We start from the raw sequence: 5,901 nt of genomic DNA, 5'->3' as shown, positions 1-5,901 counted from the left end.
CCCCTGGCTGGACACTGGTGCCACCCTCAGCACCAGATGTGCCATCAGCAGAAGCCACAGAGTCGTAGTCGAGAACTCCAGAGCTGTGGTCAGATGCCATGGGCCGGAGCCCGCAGGTCCCTCTGGAAGCACAAAGCCAGCAGTGTTCTGCTCGGTGGCTGCTGCTGCTCAGGCTGAAGGTCCCACCCGGTGCTGAGGGCAGCAGGGCCAGAGAACCCCAAGGGGCATCTGTCTCCCCCAGTTCTGCCAGGGAAGCCCCCAAGTGTTCCTCGAGCTCCCTCCCAGCCCCTGGGGCCACTCACCTACAGGTATCCCAGGTGCCGCCCACGGGCCCAACCAGGGCCAGCAGGACGAGCAGCCCCAGCAGAGCCATCGGTGCCAGTGCAGGTGGCAGTGGCCAGGATTGCGGGAGGGGCAGCACAGAGTCATAGAGGCATGGAATGGTCTGGGTGGAAGGGACTCTTAACGACCACCTAGTGCCATCCCTGTCATGGGCAGGGGCAGCACAGAGTCATAGAGGCATGGAATGGTCTGGGTGGAAGGGACTCTTAACGACCACCTAGTGCCATCCCTGTCATGGGCAGGGACACCTTCCACTATCCCAGGGTGCTCCAAGCCCCGTCCAGCCTGGCCTTGAACACTTGCAGGGATCCAGGGGCAGCCACAGCTTCCCTGAGCAACCTGTGCCAGGGCCTCCCCACCCTCCCAGTCAGAAATTCCTTCCCAACACCTCATCTAAACCTGCCCACCTTCAGCTTAAGGCCATTTTTCCTGTGTCCTATCACTACATGCTCTCATCCAAAGTACCCTTCCAGCCTTTTTCTAAGCCCCCTTTAAGTACTGGAAGGGGCACCAAAGTCTCCCTGAAACCTTCTGTTCTCCAGGCTGACCGGCCATAACTCAGCCTGTCATGCCCTTCTTCCCACCCTGAATGAGTATTTAAAATGTTGTGATCCTTGCTGTAAAACAGCGGTGCTCTGCTAGTTCACCTACATTCACCTTTTACATGTGTTTATTTACATCCATTTCAGAAAGGCATCTGACTTTGATTAAATACCTTAATAATTGAAAGTTTCATTTTTTTGCTCTGTAATTTCTTGAAGTATTTTGTGGGAGGATGGCTGAGGGTAAAAAGATAACAGTATGAAATTATAGGGGAAAATACAGTTGCAGCTTTCTGGATGGAAGGCGGTCAGCACACCTGACCTCCCTCACACAACACAATCCAAGAGAATCCCCTGCTGCCCATGCTATGGGATAAGCCCAGGACAAAGGGGTTCTGGGCAGGATCGTGTCCAGACCCCCACCCACCAGCACCCCCAAATCCTTCTCCCAGGGCTCCTCCCTCTGCTCATTCCCAGCCTGGATTGATTCCAAAGGTTGCCCCAGACGCAGCATCTGCACTTGGTCTTGTCAAACCTCATGAGGTTCCCATGGGCCACCACTTGAGCCCATCCAGGTCCCTCAGGGGGAGACCTGCCCCACTCAGCTTGGTGTCACCTGCAAACCTGCTGGTGGTGCCCTCCACCCCTTCATCCTTGTCATTAACAAAGATACTAAATTCTTCCTGCACATCTGTGATCCCAGGTTCTCCCTTCCCTTTTGGGTGGGACATCACAGGGGTGTTGGACAGAGCGTGGCCAGCATGTCAGGGAGCTCATCCTGCCCCTCTGTCCTGCCCAGGTGAGGGAGGCCGTACCTGGACTGTTGTGTTCAGTCCTGGGCTCCACAACTCAGGAAAGACAAGGAGCTGCTGGAGAGGGTCAAGGAGGCCACAAAGATGATTCAGGGTCTGGAGCATGTCGGTGATGAGGAGAGACTGCAGGAGCTGGGCCTGGTTAGTCTGGAGAAGGCTGAGAAAGGATTCCATCAATCCACACAAATATCCCTTCAATCTACAGAAATCTATGAGGGGATACCATCAATCCATACAAATATCTCAAACACAGAATCACACACAACCACAGAATCAATTACATTGGAGAAGCCCTCCTAGACCATTGAGTCCACCCTATGCCTGGTCTCCACCCTGTCAACCAGACCAGAGCACTGAGTGCCACGTTCAGTCTTGGACACCTCCAGAGATTGGGACTCCATGGGGCAGCCCCTTCCAATGGCTTACCACCCTTTTCATGAAGAAATTTTTCTTCATGTTGAACCTGAACCTCTTGTGGCATAACTTGAGGCTGTTCCCTCTTGTCGTGTCCCTTGTTCCCTGGGAGGCTGACCCTCACCTGGCTCCACCCTCCTGTCAGGGAGTTCTGGAGAGTGAGAAGGTCCCCCCCGAGCCTCCTTTTCTCCAGGCTGAGCCTCTCCAGCTCCCTCGGCTGCTCCTCATAGGATTCACCCTCTAGACCCTTCCCCAGCTACACTGCCCTTCTCTGGACACACTCCAGCCACTCAATGTCCTTCTTGAACTGAGGGGCTGAGAACTGGGCACAGGACTTGAGGTGTGGCCTCACCAATGCCAAGTTCAGGGGGACAATCACTTCCCAACCCATTCATTTTTCGTCACATAGGGACAGGCTGCTCCTGCACCTTCAAGGTTTCTTTCTTAATGTATGCCCAGCTTTCCTGGGACCCTTTGTTTTTAAGGGTTGCTTCCCAAGGCACTTTCTAAATCAGTGTCCCAAATAGGCTGAAATTCGCCCTCTGAAAGTCCAGGGTAGAGGTTTTGTTGACACACCTTCTTACTTCACCAAGGATTGAGAACTCCTTCATTTCATGGTCACTGTGCCCAAGATGGCCCTGACCACCACATGTTCCAGCAGCCCTTCTCAGTCTGCAAACAGCAGGTCCAGCGGGCCCCCCTGCCTTGGTCAGCTGCTCACCTACCGCATCCGAAGTTCTCTTCCACACATTCCAGGAACCTCTCAGACTGTCTCCTCTCCACCATGCTGTTTCCAGCAGACATCCAGCAGGTTAAAGGCTCCCACAAGAACAAGGGCTGGCAACCATGAAATATCAGCCAGCACTTTAGAAAATAATTCATCCGCCTCTTCATCCTGGTTGGGCGGTCTAGAACAGACTCCCGCAAGGGTATCTGCCTTACCTGCCTTCCCCTTGATTCTCACCCATGACCCAGCGAACTTATCGTCACTGCCACAAAGCTCAAGACAGTCAAAACACTCCCTAACATACAGAGTCATCACACCACCTCTCCTTCCTCGCCTGTGACGGCAACTATGTCAGAGCTTTGCTGCTGCACGATGGCCTCCAGCTCCTCCTGTATGTTGCCCACACTGCTGCATTGGTGTAGATGCACTTCAGCTAGGCTATCGATTTCTCCCCAGCATTGGCCTGCTGCCCACAGGTTCATCTCTAGTGAGCGTGGTCTCATCCCCTTCTCTCTTCAAACCTAGTTTAAAGCCCTCTCAATCAGCCCTGCCACAGGCTGGAACCCTTTTGCCTCTTCTAGAGAGGTGAACCCCATCTGTCTCCAGCCTGGTGCCATACAAACCACCTCATGACCAAAAAACCCAAAACTCCACCAATGGCACCAGTCTTTAAGCCACTTTTTCATCTCATGGGTTTTCCTGATCATTTTGGCATTCATCCCTACTACCAAAGAAATCAAGACCACCACCTCTGCTCTTGTCCCTTCAACCAGGCAACCCAGTGCCTTGAAGTCCTTTTCTGTTACCCTGGTACTTTTCTCATCAACCTCATCCCTGCCAACGAGGACAACGAGCAGTGGGCAGCAATTGGTGGGCTGAATTAGTCCAGAGAGCCTCCCAGCAATATCCCTTGCCTGGCCCCCAGGGCGGTAGGAGACTCCCCTGTGGGATGGGTCTGGTTGGCATACAGGGTCCTCAGTTCCCCTCAGAAGTGTCACCGACTGCAACTACCCTTCTTTTTTTCTTAATACCCGTAGTTGTGATCTGATTGACTGCACTGATCTGGGATACCTTCCAGGTAGACCTTCTTCTTCACTCTCACCTGCCTGACCCTCAAAATACAGGACCTTGTATCTGTTCTGTAAGGGCACCTGGGAAGGCGAGGGAAGCCAGTTCTTCTACCTCCCCAAGCAGGGACATGTTTCCATTCCCCAGCTTTTAAGTATCCTCTTGCCTGATGGCAAGAGGGTCAGGGCCACTCTGACTCTTCCTGAGCTTCCATCCACTGCATTTCTCTCCTGGATGGAAGGGTGCAACTCCACCAGGCTATTTCTCCTTTGCATTCCCTGATACTCCTCAGCCTCTCCACCTTCTCTTTAAGACCCTTCACCCATTCACACCACATACAGGTGTCATTTCCACTGTCCTCCAGTAGTAACAGTAGGCTCAGACACTCCCTGCAGCCGGAGACCTGGACAGCTGCATGTTTCCTGGGGAGCTCTGTCTGGGTCTGCGTGTTCTTGCCAGCAATGGCTTTTGTCAGTGTGTAAACTACTGCTGGGTCTAACCAAGTTGGACAAGAGAAAAAAACAACCCCCACGAGGTGTGCTCACCTCAGGAGCCAGGAGGGTGTCTGTGCACTCCTACACACCCTCCTGCTTGAACTGCCATGCCATGTCCTGCTGCTGCTCCATGTCCTATTTGCCTGCCCCAGCCACGATATTTGGGTCACTTGCACTGCTCGGAGCCATTTTAATCTCCCGTGCTGCTCCTGGCAATGCCCTCTCTGTGCCTGACTGGCTGCCAGAGCTCCTGAGTCCACATGGGGCTTTGGACTGCTGCTCATGTGTCCACACAAATCTCTCACTTGAGGGGATTGCACCAATCCATACAAATATGTGCAGGGTGATCCCACCAATCCCCACAAATCTCCCCAGGGTATGAGGGTGGTGCCAGACCCAGCGTGGTACCCAGTGACAGGATGAGGAGCCATGCCCTGAACTCCAACACTCCCACTGCCAGCTCAGCATGAGGCAGAACTTCCCTCCATCACGGAAGGGCCAAGCCCTGAGACAGCTGCCCGAGGAAGGTGCGGGGTTTCCCTCCATGGAGACATCCCAACCCACCTGGGCAAGTGTCACCTGCTTCAGGTGACCCTGCCTGGGCAGGGGCTGGGCTGGATCATCACCAGAGGGCCCCTTCCACTCCAGCTGGGATTCTGTGTGTGATAAATGTGTGTGTGTGTGTGTGTGTGTGTGTGACATGCGTGTGACACCTGTATGTGAGACACCTGCGTGGCCTGTGTGTGATACCCCTGGGTGTGTGACACCTGTGTCCGTGTCCACCTGTGTCCACCCTTGCCCACCCACCACTGTGTGTCCCCAGCACGGCCACCACCCAGGCCCCCCAGAGATGTGAGTTCCCCCTCAACTCCCCCAAGCCTCAGGGACCTCTCCAGGCATCACCCCTGTCCCCAGGGGCACAGCATGGGCCGCTGAGGGGGCGGGAGGGGGTATGGGGACATGCGGGATGGGAACAGAAACATGGGGGCAGGGCTGGGTGGATGGGGCCCCCAGGCTCTCAGACCAATGCCCCTCAGGCCCTGGGGATCACTGTGGGTGCAGGGGATCATCCCTGCTGTCCCCCCTGAGGTTGGGGGTTATGGGGGGGTCTCAGGGTGCTCCTGTGCCCTAAGCCCTCCATGTCTCTGTCCCCCCATGTCCCATAGCATGTTCCTGCGCCACATCCCTGAGTCCCCTCCATTTCTGTCCCCACTGTGCCCCACAGCTTGTCCCTCCCATGCCCCCATCCCTCACAGCAGCCCACAGAGCAGAGCAGACAATGAGTGGTGTCAGCACACACATGTTGGGGACACTGTGGGGGGGGACACATGGGGGACACAAGTGACAATTGGGCACCGGGGGGTACAATAAATAACAACCTTCCTCCCAGGATTCTGCTGGGGCTGAGGAGGCTGGGGAGGAACTGGGGGAATGGTGACAAGGTCACGGCGACAACTCCCAGTGTCCTTGGGGTGATCCTTTACTCCCCCCCCAGCTGTCCC

The sequence above is a fragment of the Corvus brachyrhynchos genome, unplaced genomic scaffold (assembly GCF_000691975.1).
Source record: "Corvus brachyrhynchos isolate BGI_N302 unplaced genomic scaffold, ASM69197v1 scaffold197, whole genome shotgun sequence".
NCBI lineage: Eukaryota > Metazoa > Chordata > Aves > Passeriformes > Corvidae > Corvus > Corvus brachyrhynchos.
Note: the sequence above shows the minus strand (reverse complement) of the source record.